The sequence below is a fragment of the Dreissena polymorpha genome, chromosome 5, assembly GCF_020536995.1.
Source record: "Dreissena polymorpha isolate Duluth1 chromosome 5, UMN_Dpol_1.0, whole genome shotgun sequence".
Classification (NCBI taxonomy): domain Eukaryota; kingdom Metazoa; phylum Mollusca; class Bivalvia; order Myida; family Dreissenidae; genus Dreissena; species Dreissena polymorpha.
Genome location: NC_068359.1, coordinates 9,767,793 through 9,783,375, shown reverse-complemented (window position 1 = coordinate 9,783,375; position 15,583 = coordinate 9,767,793). Strand labels below are relative to the sequence as shown.

At 33.1% G+C, this 15,583-nt stretch overlaps 1 long non-coding RNA gene across 1 annotated transcript; it reads right to left on the bottom strand.

Annotated features, from left to right (window-relative positions):
* Nucleotides 1–8,080: 8,080 nt before the first annotated feature.
* On the bottom strand, nt 8,081–13,267 carry LOC127882291 (uncharacterized). The gene is made up of 4 exons (XR_008050475.1): nt 13,225–13,267; nt 11,035–11,113; nt 9,565–9,687; nt 8,081–8,216 (listed from the first exon to the last, which is right to left on the bottom strand). It is a non-coding gene; the product is annotated as an uncharacterized LOC127882291 (long non-coding RNA).
* Nucleotides 13,268–15,583: the final 2,316 nt, after the last annotated feature.

The following is a 15,583-nucleotide window of genomic DNA, read 5'->3' as shown; positions in this document are numbered from 1 at the left end:
TTCTTGAATGTGTTCCCGTTTTTAACCCTAATCATACCACCTTGTATAATTTAGCAAATATATTTAAGTACATTTTGCTTTGACTTTGTTCAACTATTACTTGAATGCAAATTTTCAGGCATTCGTATAATAAAGCCGGCAAATCCAAATGATTAACACTGCTTTCCTTAATTTCAGTCAACACCATGATATCATGGTGTTGCTCAATAATGCATCAAGTACGTGTTTTGTTTCGTCTGTTCATTTCAAGGACTTAAAAATAAATCATAATTTCGCATGGGTGAAGAAAATGTTTGATGTTATCGCGAACGTTTATTTTATTTGTAATTTCCTGTATCTGAAGCGGGCGATAGTTAGTCTGGAAGTTGTTGTAAGGCGTGCCCATACTAGTCGCTGATCTAGCTGGTTTTAGGAGTATCACTAGTTGTTGAAACTGGAGTTGTTGGTGTTGTTGTTCAATGGAGAACTAGCCCATGCCCGTCGTGGCACGGGTTGGCGTAGGGGTTGGCGTAGGGGTCGTCGTAGGGGTCGTCGTAGGGGTTGTCGTAGGGCAAGGCGTTGTTGTCGGGCATGTAGGACATGTCACAGATGGCCCTGAAAACAGACAACATTATATGAGCTCTTTGGTCGCTGTGGTGTATATATACGGTGTGAATTAAGCGCCACCCTTTTACCGGGAGGTTCTTGGGTGGAGTCATGACCAGCGTGCTAAACTATATCGGCTTGACATCAAAGAGTTATGTTCAGAACGATGAAGGGGCAAACAATTTAAAACTAAATATTCATATTCCAAATGTCTGAGTGCATGTTGATACATTTCCCCATTCCACAAGAGCCGTCACAGACATTTTTTTATATTTCTATATACCTCGTTGACACAGTGTTTAAAACTTAGACAACTTTGACAATCGGTGCTGTAATTCTGATTTCTTTATCTACACGACAAATAAACTTGACATTTTATTTTAAACCATGTGTTTTTGTTTTTTCCAAAGTATAGCTTATTCTTAAGAAAGTATATTCAATCTTGTTATATGGATACCATACAAAGGTTGATATTACTTGTGGGGCAATTGAACTCATCCGTCCCATCGTGGCAGTCGCTGATGCCATTGCAGATCTGATAGGTTCTCAGGTACGTGCATTTCCCTCCACTGCCCCGGTCGCAGCGCAGCATGCCTATCACCGCTGGAAAATAAACATGATGAATCAACCGCTGGCAAATATGACAGCTCACCGCACCGCTTTATCCAAAAAAGTAAAGTCTTACGTAAATAACTAAATCAGCTTCAGTCGCTAATTTGTTTGAAGTATGTGTCAGTTAATAATGTTGTTCAAATGTTTGATGTTCTTACACATTCTTTCTTTTACAAGATTTTTTAAGTTTTACAGATTTACTAAAGTATGTGAAACTGTTTGAACAGAATTAAGAATACAAAGGTATGGTACGGTTTCTAGTGGACTCCTGACCGAAAAAAAAGAATATACGAAAAAAATGTACTGAAATCAATCAATAAATGTAGTTACTTTTTTGCTGTAAGCACACACCTGTTATTGGTCTAGAGTCAACTTGGATGTACATAGGTGTAGCAAAGAAAATTCTCATCCCAACTTCTCGACTTTTCGTAAGATTAACAAAATAAAGTCTCTTGCTTCATCAGTGAAAATAAATAAATAAATATTGCGACACACAGTTTTATTAATTTGTGTCAATAGGAAAATGTTCATTAGATTTATGCTATTTGTGCTTACATTAATAGTAATACACGTTTTTATTACTTTTGAACATATGAAATCTGCTAATGATTTCAAATGAACATCATACCAATCAAAACACACATTAAAGCCACAAAGCGCTTATATCAAGTGGAACTATTTGTTGTTGTTGTTGTTTGCGTACATTTCTTCCAGTTTTGCTGAGTTTGTCTCTATATAATAAAAACGGATTTACATAAGCATAATTAAATTATATTTGTATACACTGAAACTCGAAAATGTACCCTAAAATGTGCATAGTTCATAGTTGTTTGTATGTGACTAATGGGTACCCACACATCAGTTCCATTGAATAGGTAATACATTTTTAAATAGACGGACATGCATGTAAATTTCAGTTAATATATCAAGGTCAGATTTTTAAAGAAGGGTATGTACTTGAAAAGGGTAGTATAATGAGGCTGTTTATACATAATTTTCAAACAAATGTAAAACTGTTTTGTTCATGAATACTTATCAGACGAAATCGAAAACATAAACATGGTTTAATGCATTTTAGAAAAAAAACTTATGCATAATCTAATACAGCGTTTAAAATAAACAGTTGTTTAGTCTGACTCAACGATTACGTGTAACAATAAAACTAATCCAAACAGTTCCGGGTTCTAAAATGTAAATAAGTCCAAGAGGCTAAGAATTATGAACTACTTTGTCAATAACATTCAGACACAAGCATTGCAATTTAAATAACATATCAATAAAACAGAAACTAAAGGTATTAAGCATATACAACCTACCTGGATTATATCTCGGTGGCCCTCTGTGACTGTGACTGTTCCTGTTTCTGTTCTTATGCCCTGAGATAGCTTGTATCCCCAGAAGTGCAAATACCAACACGAACATCTACAAAAAATAGATATAAAAAGTCCAGTTGAGAAAGCAAACACTCAAGTGATTAAGACATAAACAGAAAAATAAATGTCTACAGATAACTTTACAAATTTAATATATAAGAAACATAAAGCGAACAGTTATTTAGCGGCTCACCACTCTTACCAGATTCTGATTCATTAATTATTTATGATTTATCAATACATTTCGACGGCTGAAGTACAAATACTGAAAGGTTCTTACCAAAACGTGCTTGGCGTTCATATTTCCGGCAAAAGGCATCAACTGAGTGTACACATTTTAATAAATATCCAGCCAGCTTATATAGCATTTAAATTGCTCATATCTTTGATATTAAGGAAAACCACGGACTAAATCTAAATAGTAGTGGCTAGCTGATGGTTTGTGTTCAAAGAACTTTCGACGCCTCGACAGGATTTTTAATAATTTAGTTCTCACTTTCAAAAGGGATAGATAGTTTCTTGCATTCACTTTGATGACTTTGATCATTTAAAGTATACACCTCAATCACACTAACTTTAATATCTAACTTTTTAACTTTGAAAATGGTCAGTTTGTTCTCTACCTCAGTTTGGTTACTTTGATCTCTTCGGTGTTTAAACGTTGAAGCCTAAAATAGTGTTATATTATAAGCGGAGCATTTTCCAGCGGAATGTTTGATCTTAGTAAAAGTATGGAGCCGTCGTGATGCAGTCGACCAAGCTATTAAAATCAAAGAAAGCAATTTCAGCAAAAATTGTCACCACTTTCCTTTTAAGTCATCAAACGCGGCAGTGTAGTCTAGTCTGTTTCGCCTAGAGACACATGGTTCAGGTCGGTTTGAAAATTTCAAAAGAGATATCAACCGAATAGTAATGACACATTATATGTTTTGTATTTTTAAGCTTATATTTAGGTTGGATAGGATTGATTGTATCTGCTTAAAATTGCCAAACAAGATACAATGTTTCACACGAAATCCTTAATATGTCTATGTTTGATCAATAGGCGAGACTTAATGGTGATGCATTTTTAAGTCAAATGTCTGTGTCCCTTAGAAAGAACAGTAAACTGCATACCCTTTTGAAGCACAATAACATTCATACGGGCTTTCGTGTCGCTTTAATGAAAAACGGAACACGTGTTACCCTTAGTCATAACATGTTTTGAGAGAGGCTCCATTTGATACCGGAAATGGTATACATTAGTATACTCAAACGTTTTGAGCGTTCTTCAAATCTACAAATCTCTAACAAAGATTAGTTACGCCCAATCAACTAACTCGCAAGTGTATAAATAATTACACAACTAGAAATAATACGATTATTCATAAGTAAATCTTATTTGATCATTTTTAAAATAGTTTGTTTTGAAAATTCGGTTGTTTAAGGCACCTTTTAACGTTTTGGTAAATTGACAAAAGTTGGAACAATTGATTCAAATTCGCAAAGTTTTGGTTGTAGTTACGTGTGAGGAAACAGTAATACTGAACATTTACCATTCTCTAAAATATCCATTATATGCATCTGTTAGGGATTTAAAAACCTGAAAAGAATAAAGCGTTGCGACGCGAAACGAGAAAATAATTTGGGGAATTCTGTTGTTGTCGTAATATTTTGTGATGCTACGAGGATAACGTATATAAAATATTAAATACATGATGGTATGAGCATGGATGGACGAGTGGCCTAAGCGTAAGTCTTTTACTCCAGGGGTCAGTGGTTCGGGCCCTGTTGAGGTTTCCTTTTTTATTCTTGTTTTTTACTGGAGCTTTTTAGATCCATTCTTTACATTTATCAATTAAAAGCATTTAATGACAAACTTCAACACATGCCAAAGTCTGCGAAAACATCAATTTTAGATGTTCTTTGTAAACATGTTTAGACTTTCAAATTTGTTATTATTTAGAAGTGGAGCTTGATTAGTAATCTGTTTGTTTTTTTTTCCCAAAATTTTCAATTTAAGGTGAGGTATACTGAGCAGAACACCTCCTTGTTATACATAGTTACATAGATGACTAATCCTGTTGAACATTCTTGGCCCTAGCGACTACAAAAGATCAAACAATATTTCATTTAAGTCTATGTATATACAATCCGTCTCACTCATCACCAAAAGCATGGGCTTAAAAAGTATATGCCATGTGTGATTTTAAGAAGATAAATCGAGTCCCTCAGGTAATTATATTTGATTTAGCAGTCATATAGTGCTTTGATTTATCGCTATATTGGGTTTATACATGACTGTTGTTACAGGCTTGAATTTCATGTGTGTGTTTTATTGATTATTCATTTAACAACACATTCCATGCTTTTCTATTGAATACTAAAACATCACTTTTGGAAAACAGTATTATTAAATATTAGTCAGAATAAATATAATAAACAATTATCATTTAATTACTTAGTGCAAAGCACTATCTTTAATTAGTGTTTTGAATTCAGCATGACGTATTGTAATCATTCATATATGAAAATTTGGACATTTTTATCACGAAATTGCATTGAATAGAAGAAGAAATCAATGTGAACATGTATACAAACATAAGCCACAACGTGAACACATAGTGTGCATCAGCCAAGAAAGAATTGCCCAAAACATTTTCTGTTAAAGTGTGTACTGTATTTCGTAAATAGTTTAATAATAAGTTTGACACACATTTTATTTCAAAATTTTGTAATTAGTGTTGTCTTCTGCACATGATGATTGAACAATTGCACAGATTGATAGAAACAATATGAACATAACAGGAATGCTAGTTTGATAGAAACAATATGAACATTACAGGAATGCTAGTTTGATAGAAACAGTATGAACATTACAGGAATGCTAGTTTGACTTACTGGACCTTGTTGGTTAATAAGAGTGTATGTTCTCTTTAACGTAGTTTTCATTTATTGTGTTAAGCAGATGTGAAACTTAGTAAGATGTTACACTGAAGTTAAAATAACGTTATTTTTTCAATAAAATATCATTAAATAATTGCAAGAGGTTGACTTTAGACGTAGCCATTACATCACTCAATGTTTTTTACTCCAAATAAATATCTTAATATATATTTATATGGATGAAGGATGTGTTAAGGTTAATAAGTAAAACGATTTCTCCAGTTCAAAGAAAACATATTAAAATTGTCTAAAAAAGCTTTGCACGCATTAGATTTAACACACGTTATATCAAAATAAATCGACACTTCTTTATGTACACAATTGACACTTCGATATCTACATGGACAATTGACACTTCGATATGTACATGGACAATTGACACTTCGATATACACATGAACAATTGACACTTCGATATGTGCATGGACAATTGACACTTCGATATGTACATGGACAATTGACACTTCGATATGTACATGGACAATTGACACTTCTTTATGTACATGGACAATTGAAACTTCTTTATATAAATGGACAATTGACACCTAGATATGTATATGGACAATTGACACTTATATATGTTAACGGAAAATTGACCTTTAGACATAGACAAAACATTCCGTGTTATGATGTTAATCTTCACATTAAGTTACAAGTTCGTGTTTTGCATTAAGTATGGTATGAACGTGTGTTTATTAAAAAAATAATAACTCAGAAGATGTTCGAAATATGTATGATATGTTTTTTTAAGAAATATGCCACCATAATTAACACATTTTAAAGAATATGATATTGAAAAGATTCGTGTAAATCAATAAACAGCAAATAAAACTGATTCTTCGAATATTGTTTTCCATAAAATATAAATGCGTTAACAGTTTTACCGTGCAACTAATTGTTGTAGGGCCAGGGTAGTGATCTGCTTTATGTTCGTCCATTAGTTCATTTATTATTCTGTTTATTATTTGTGTCCGTACCGAAATATATTTTGTAATTTTAACAAGACTATGTTTGGCTTGCATAGTCCATGTTCTGTTGTAAGGTCAAGGTCACAGTGGTCACTGTTTGTGAAGTTTGTGCATATTCTGTATTTGGATATAATAAATGGCGTAATGCCTTGTTCAAACTTCAATTGCATATGATGGTTTACAACTGGTACAATGATCATCATATGAAGTTTACGTGTCGAGTGGAGCAAGAAATATGACTCGCTTAAAAGTTAATGTCATATTGGGCACTGAGGTGCTTGAATGGGTTTCAAACTAAATTGGAACGACTGTTGTTATCATATGAAGATGTTGTTCATGATTTTTATTAAAAATTTGTTAGGTGTTGTTGTCGTTTCGGTTTCAGTTATGTCGCAGTGCAATCGATGATGGACCTTGCTGAAGTGGTTACTTTTTTCGACACAGAACAAATACAGAATGATTACAGTCAGGTGTAACATTTTTCTGGCACTTTTATGTCAGACACACACACGCACGCTCACACGGACTCACGAACCCCACACACACTTATAATAGTAAAAACCTAAATTTTCAAAATTGTACTGGGTAAGATAAGCAAATGATGTTGTTTCTAAATTCAAATACCAAGTATTTTGTGATTTTCTACCCACATGAAAAGGATTCGTCACTGATTTACTATATATACATGTTTTTGATAGATACTCGATTAAAATGATTTTCGAATGATCAGACAAAATATTTTCACTAGGATTGTTGCAGTAAAAAATTAAAATGTGCTTTTTTATGATAAGGAAATGCTATAAATCAATAATCCACCACAAACAAACTAATTTTTGTCTTTAATTCTTTTGCTACCATTTATTCTCTTCGTTAAATATTTCAACCGGAGAATATCCGCTCCGATAATGACGTCATGACGCAAAAAACGGCGTTATTTTACCCCAAAAAACTGCCAAAATTATCAATGATTTTCAATGTTTGTAACGGTGATTTATCTTTTTACAATTCATATTTTTGTTCCATTAGCCACAAAATGCAATAAATTAAAGGTGTTAACAAACACAATTATAAATAATTAAAACATTTTGGCCTTTGATGGTATTTGAATAATGGTTTATTCGAAGCATATTCGATTTCGCTTCCATGTCTGGATCATCAAGGCTTTAGCAGCATATTATAAACGCAACTGTTGTAGAATACACTTTTACAAAATTCGCAATTAAAAAGCACTAAAAAACGCGCTTCCCTCTGATATTTTTCATATTTCTAACAAAATAGTATTTTGGATCTTGGAAAGAGATATACTAATATAAATATTAATGGAATCTATGACATTGTTAAAGAAATGTCAATGTGATAATGTTCTTTAAAAACTAGGTGGTTTGTGTAAGGGCGCATGCATCCAGCATTGTTGTAGTGGTATCTCTGTATGTTCATGTTTCCAGGGTTTCACCGGTCGAACACCGGTGATTTTAGAGCCACCACGTTGGTGTAAATTGTAAGGTATCTTTTGAAATTCACAAATTTGCGATTGGATGCACACAAAGTAAAACATCTTGGCACGTAATAATGTATTGTTTTATATATTAAAATATAACTTTGTCCAACATGGATTGTTGTTGAATACATATAGCAGTTACTATTTGCCACATGACAGAAAATATACAATAATCGCCTGTGTAACCGGTCTCGCCGTGGTGCCTTCTATATACACGGTCTCGCCGTCGGGCATGGTGAACACGTCGTGGTCGTCGCTGAAAAAAATGACATCGAAGTCAAGCCGGAACATATTACAGTATTATTTCAACATTGTATAGACCTTGTGAGAAAATTAATTCTCGCTCGTGGATACAATTAGTTGGGATTTAAAATACTTATAAGTATATGATAGTGTGTAGATTATTTATAAGTTTAAATTTAAATTTTATTAATTGTATATCGTAACTGGCTATAATAAACAAAGGTATGTGGTGAAGAGGGACACAAATAATCGACGAAATTTCCCCATGCCATTGAGTACTACTTCTTGACAAAACATCTATGAGGTTAAAGAAATGGTTAACAACAAGGTTAACAGGTTAACACCAACGAAACAGCAAAGTTGTAATTAACGGAATGTGTCATCGGTTGAATAATCTTCAAGATAAAGCTCTATAACATTGTTTTTAGATTTTCTTAAACCAAATGTATGTGAATATGTTGACCACATACATATTTGCAAATAGACGTGTATATACGAAAATTCCTTAGAAATGTCCAGTGGTCTATAATATACATGGCATAACGTCGTGTAAGTACTGAATTGTTCAGGTTCCATATGTTTCATCGATGATCAATACGCTACTGAAATACGTGACATATGAAACATAGCAAGGGAAATAGTTCGTTTTTTTCTAATTCTGAAATGATATAGCATTAATTCTCGTTGTCCAAGTGTCAAATGATCTTTAGTTTGCCTCACTCGTCAAGGTTTTGTTTCTTAACACAGACGACTATGAAGTTGAAACATCATTGACCAAGCTATAATATAATGACACAATAGGAGCTAATGTGATTTTAAAATTACCTATTCTAATTGAACCTCTCTACCCCCATGTACAATTTCTCTTAACATTTCAATAGATTGCCCCCGACAGCGTCATTTTCGGTGCATGCGCTTTACACTATTTACTTATTCATTATTAGCTTTTTTGTATTCGATTAGGGGATCATTATATCCGTTAGTATCTATGAAGTTACTAAGTTACTATAGATGATGCCGAGATTTGGCACTCATATTCATAACAATGATGCCACTTTATGACGGTGCTATTTTTACATAATTACATGTAAACGAAGTTTTATTGATAGTCCGATTTTAAGGTTTCATGCGTTATAAAAAAACGTTCCGGTTTTCTATTGTCTGGTAAATAATCATTATGCAGTTTCGTTTGACGGTGCAGACTTCGATTGACTTTTATTCATTAACGAACCGATAGTATAAAGCTGTGTTTATTTTGGGTTGTTATTTCGCTGGTTTGGATACCTTTTTTTAATATATGACATGTTTTGGTGATAATCTCTTGTCCAAGCTGTGATCAAGTTCCTCAAAGTTGGTCTTACTTGCTATGCAATTAAGTTCGTCGGCCCCGTCGTGGCAGTGCATGACTCCATCACAGACTTGCGCCGGGGTCACGTGTGTAGGGCGGTTTTTCTGGTCACACTGGAGCCATCCTCGTCCTATCACTAAATAAAGAAAACGATTTCTTAAGATGTCCATTTCAGAATGATAATTGTGATAAATGTTATATTGAACACAAAGTTTATGTTCGGGTTCGTATTTTTATGTAAGTAAATGCCATAAATTCTATTTGAAACTTTTAAGGCGAAACATGCATTAACTTAAGTTTATCAAATATAATTATTTGCAATAAAAACGACGTTTTCCTGAAAAAATATACGTCATTTACTTTTATAAGCACTTGTTTCCACTTAACACAACTTATAATTTCTGTTACACTACTGTAAGAGTGCGGTTTTAAAAGGTATTTGAATTATAATTGTAACATGGCATGCGCGATCTTTCTTATAAACAAAGCAGAAAATCAACGATTGGTTATACTGCAATAAATATGGGCGGAGCAGAAACATTCAAAGCAGGCATTAACAATCAACCATTTGAGCCGATACATTCCCCCCCCCCCCCCCCTAGGGTAATATAATGCAACGTTTTCTCACGTATGATTAATTTCTTGCACAATAAATGTAAACATTTCAAAATAAGTAATATCAAATTATGAACACACAGTTATTCAAAGTGTTGTCATTAATGTCAGCTCGAAGATATACACGATATATATCTAGTTCAAAATTGCAATTATGCGAGTTCGTTTTCTTCGTGGTGGTTACCGATGAAGTGATTAAATTTAAACAAATTTGAAACCCTCTTATTTTGGTATATATAACATCGGTAAATTAATTAATAATTGTGTAGCCTAGTTAGGGAAATCCGTTTCGGCTCTCACATTGCGTGAACACATCTTTTATAGATATTAGAAATTAACATTCAATACGCGTAACAATTCATAAAATACATATGTTTAAGTAAAGTATTTTGCTGCATTATTTCGTAGTGCATGTAAAGTGTTTTTAATTCGCCTTTTTTTCGATTACACGTAGGAAATCAACACTCTTAAGCGTACGTTACGTTAAGTGTACACTTAGTATATTTCCCTATATGCATTTTGTTTATAGAATGCAAAACAAGAACATGACAATACATTAAGTGTATCTACCAATTCTTAAATGCTTAACCAATTTATTCCTAGCGTCTAGAAAAAAGGCCTTGGCAAACAGCGTAGACCAAGATGAAACGCTGCATGATGCGACGTCTCATCAGGGTATGTGTTGTTTATTTAAAGGAATTTCTGTAAGAAATATTCTAAATATAGAAATAAGTATACTTGACATCCTTAATTTTGGAAATTAATTGATCCAATTTAGAAGTATTGGAGTGTCCACTAGGCATAAATGGGTTAATACTAACAACTCTTATTTGTATAGGTACAACTTCACAATTCAATGTCTACATACCGTGGGGCCCAACCCATTGTTGTGGGCCTACCTATGGTATTTGGTGGCCTAGGCCGATGTCTGCCATCAGAACAGTCATCTGAAATATACCGATCAAAGTGAAAAATGGTTTCCAATTTTCTTTTTATATCCAGATCATAAACAATGCTCTGGTGTTCCCATGCGTATAAATTAAACATCGAGGGCGGGATTTAATAGACTTTTAGCTTATCTTAAAAGGTTTGTTAATTTGCAAATTTATAAAGATAGTGTTAAAATTGTTATTTGCCATTATAATATAAAAGACAAGTAATATTATAAATCTAAAATAAGTCTAAGGGAAACACTGTCAAACAAAAGTCAAGTTCTATTGTTGTTTTCCAGGAGACCAAATAATCATGATAAGCTGTATCATCATGTCTGTCGTTAACACTTTGCATGCTGGGAAATTTGTCGTCTGTTAAAATGTCGTCTGCAGAATTTCTTAACTTAGCGTTTTCTTCTATTTTTTTCAAAGAATACTATCAGAATAGCAAACAGTTTGGATCCTGATGAGACGCCACGTTCTGTGGCGTCTCATCTGGATCCAAACTGTTTGCAAAGGCCTTTAAAATTCGGTTCCCGCACTGAAAGGGTTAAAACAACATCGACAAAAATATGAATCGTCTTTAAGTACACACAAATTTGGACATTAATAGATTAAATAATAAAATGCAATGCTAAAATTATACTATTATACTTTACTTATAATATGGCAATACTAACTCAAAGTTACTTCGTTTGAACAAAATGTATTGTAATGATCTAACGTGAGAATACATGAAACGTGAGAATACATAAAAAAATCAGATATGTAAATGAAATATTCTAACATTATGAGTTTTTGTTGTTGTTATTCTTCATAGACAAATACCACACTTATTTCTGTTACTAAAAATAATATACAATGGCAAGCCCGATAACGCTTTAACCCATTTATGCCTAGTGGACTCTCCCATCCTTCTAAATTGGATCAATTTATTTCCAAAATTAGCATACTTATTTCTATATTAAGAATATTTCTTACAGAATTTCCTTTCAGCAAAAAGCGCAGACCCTGATGAGACGCCGCATCATGCGGCGTCTCATCTGAGTCTACGCTGTTTGCCAAGGCCTTTTTTCTAGACGCTAGGCATAAATGGGTTAATACAGTCAATTGCATAAATAGTAGTCAAATCATGTTAAATCGCAATCCGTTTGACTTCATCGTTGTTTAAAGGGGCCTTTTCACAGATTTTGGCATTTTTTAACTTATTCATTAAATGCTTTATATCGATAAATGTAAACATTGGATCGTAAAAGCTCCAGTAAAAAATTAAGAATAAAATTGAAAAAAGGAAAAGAACATTGCCCGGACCAGGTTTCGAACCAGTGACCCCTGGAGTCCTGCCAGAGTCCTGAAGTAAAAACGCTTTAGCCTACTGAGCTATTCCGCCAATTTCACACACTTGAGATATGTTATACCTAATATAAGCAATCTTCGTAGTTTCACAAAATTTAACGACAAAAACAGAACTCTCCAAATTATTCAATCGTTTCGCGTTGCAACGCTTTATAATTTTTAGGTTTTAAAATCTTCAAAAGATGCATATAATGGCTATATTAGACCATGGTAAATGTTCAGTATTACTGTTTCCTCACAAATATCATAACTAAAACGAAAATTTGCGAATCTGAAACAACTTTTTTCAATTTTGTCAATTTACCAAAGCGTGAAAAGATCCCTTTAACGCACTCAAAACAATTCTTTTACTCATGACGTGTGCATATTTAACAACATACGCTTACATCCCCATGGTTTAAGTCCTACGCAGCAGCACTTCACATCATTGTTAAATGAATAACAAACAATATTTAATCCATTTATGCCTAGTGGACTCTCCAATTCTTCTAAATTGGATCAAATTATTTCCAAAGTATGGGATGTCTAGTATATTTATTTCTATATTTAGAATATTTCTTACAGAAATTCCTTTAAGCAAACAGCGCAGACCCTGATGAGACGCCGCATCATGCGGCGTCTCATCTGGGTCTACACTGTTTGCAAAGGCCTTTTTTCTAGACGCTAGGCATAAATGTGTTAATCGATATATATCTCTGAAATATAACAGATGTAATACAAATAAACAGTACCTTTATAATCGGACAATCAAAATCAAAATATTTCCTTACCACAAGGAGCGCGATAAATGCTTGCATCTTTACTTGACGAGTGTGTGTCTTTCTCAGGGCACTGAGTTGTGACATCACCTTTTATACTAAACATATATGTGTAAAAGGTTCTATTATGTGGTTACGCTATAGACAAAGTGTCTTTAGATCTATAACGGTATTTCGCTTTTATGTTTTTTTCGTCTATAGATACACCGCTTATAGTTGATTGATATCTTTTGATGTTGCCTTTGATTTTATAATGACATATTGTACAAAAATGGCATTGACGTGTCATATCACCAATTCAGTTGATATTGAGAGAATATGTTTGAACTTATGTCAAATTTAAAATGCGTATTTGGAGAAATTTTATATTTGAAAAATACACTCTACTATAAATTTCATTTTATGACTTCATTAATAATTTTACCGCCGTAAATGAAGTTTGAGTGGAGCACATTGCAGTCAATCTGTATGTGATTGATTCATGAATTGTTATTTGGACTTCCTTTTTTCATAAGGGATTTAATTGAAACTTCTATTATGTAATTACCATCAAGTGTAGATGAACATGGCACTTTTTTCACCCCAATGATGAAGACATTTCTTAGCTATTTGCCGTTGCACATAACCTAAAAATGGGTTTGTTGGTATTAGTACCGTTTGTAAAAACGCTCTATTGAAATATGTATGGAACCGTCATTTTTCCTCTGCGAATCCTACTTTGGTAGTCCTTTATTACATATTCATTAACTGGGCCTTTATTATGAGATATTTAATCCAAATCGTGCTTAAGTATGCTTCTTGTCTGTTTGTTTAACCTTTGCATTCTCGATAAAAAAAAACTTTGATCCACGTACATTCCATCAAAAATCATGTCTGGTATTTATGATGTATAGTGATGATGATAATGTTGATTACATGATACCATTTATGATTAGGATTATGATGATTATTACATCAAATGACGATGCTGATGGCGATGACGCTGATGGTAATGATGGTCATTGTAACATGTGGTGGCATTTGAGGTTTTCGGGAAAACATTCGTATCAGTTGCAGAAATGTAAAGCCGATACAACATTTTAATTTGAGTTCGAAATATAACATGTTTAAGTTGTGATTTTCGTGTATGGTTATATTAAAGGTTGTAAAAACTTCTATCGGGTATCGTGTGTTACCTTCGAAACCAATAACAACTTTTCATTTCATAGATTTCATTGAAATCATCTAATACCTAGACAGAAGAATTGTCAATTACATATCAATTATATAGAATTGTATTGAAGTACAATTAGCATGTTACGTGCATTACTTGACATGCTTATGAGAAATCGTTTTGAAACTGTCATATAAGGGGAGGTATCGTTTTACTTTTCCGAAGTTATAACACGTGTCTGTTTGTTATCAAAACGGACATTCTACCAACCGCCAGTCAAGCTTTACAACTTAACCACATATTCAATCTCTATGCAAGTGGTAAACATATATTCAAAATTTTCAATAAAGATCATTACAAATGATCTGTGATTTTATCGATTTTGATTGGGTCGTGGTACAACTCACTATATTTATGGTCTAAGCGTTTAGTTATTTCTGTATATACTCATAAACTCAAAACTTATTGGGAAAAAAAACAACAAGAAAATGAATCAGTGTCACGGTGATCGCATAGAGCACTTTACTAAACCGCAAAAGCGAAGATAAAATATACTTGTATTCATATCTATATGTTTCCTTCAATAAATTTTCCTCATAAATTAGCCATAAGCAACATACCAGGCTGCAGGGTGTGTATATTGATTGAATCAAAGGAAATCAATATATAGTTGTAAGTTTAATTTGAATAGGTGCTTATATTAATCATTAACATTGCTTATAAATAAATAAAAAGCACATAAAGTATTCGAATATATGTGCTTTAATGAATAATTAATCGACCAGACGGCTGGTCTCTAAACTTCGTTTGATATAAGAATTATTAATCACAATCTCGTTAACCAAAGTAGCCACAACTTGGGTATAATTCTCCGCCAATACCATATACCATATATAAATGATTGGAAAGAACATGTTTAAGTAATAATTGAACTGTTTGTTCACCTCTGGCCTCAGGATATTTAGCTTGTTTCTTTTACATTAAAACCTGGCACAGGTAGGCCTTGGTTAGCCATGTTGCGTTTGTATTATGCGCGGACGGTCTCTTGCTGGTCGTTTAGGTCCAAGTACCTCCCTAAGTGTTCAGGTTTGATTGATTCGTTGAAAATGTTTAAAATTCATAGAATTTCAAAACAAATAAACAAAAAAGAATGGTGAAATTTAATTTCTGTTAGGTCAAGTATATTTTTATCACAAAGTTAAAAAATCAATTATTAAA